The sequence below is a fragment of the Eimeria tenella genome, genomic scaffold, assembly GCF_000499545.2.
Source record: "Eimeria tenella Houghton genomic scaffold, Eth_scaff2817, whole genome shotgun sequence".
NCBI classification, from domain to species: domain Eukaryota; phylum Apicomplexa; class Conoidasida; order Eucoccidiorida; family Eimeriidae; genus Eimeria; species Eimeria tenella.
Window position 1 is genome coordinate 1089 of NW_013542695.1, and position 484 is coordinate 1572.

Genomic DNA, 484 nt, shown 5'->3' on the forward strand with positions numbered 1-484 from the left:
AGTCCCATCGTCGTCAGTTCGTTTTTCGTTCAAATTCGAGACTGAAGGGACCAAAATGCCGGAATTTTGGCGGGGAATTTGGAAATAAAGTTAATTTTTAATTCGGAATTGCGGAAAAAGCGGAAAAAAGAAACGCAGACCCACCTCGACGCGGCGGCGAGGCATCACGAGGCTGTGCCCCGGAACCACCGGCCGCAGGTTCACCGCCGCGTAACTCCAACGCGATAACAAAAAAACTTCTTTTCCAGAAATTGCAAAAGGGCCGAAGGCGAAGTTTTGCTGCGGGGCGCTGCAGCAGAGGGTTTGCTCGAGTCTGCGCAGCAGCGCGGGGTGGGGGCACTGCGGCGCCATCTGCTGCTGCTGCTGCTGCTTCTGCTGCTGGGAGAGGCTGCTTTAGTTGCTTTTTAACGCGAAGTTGCGAACAGGAACGCGCGGCTGCTCGCGCTGCTGCTGCTGCTGCTGCTACCGCAGCAGCAGCACGAAA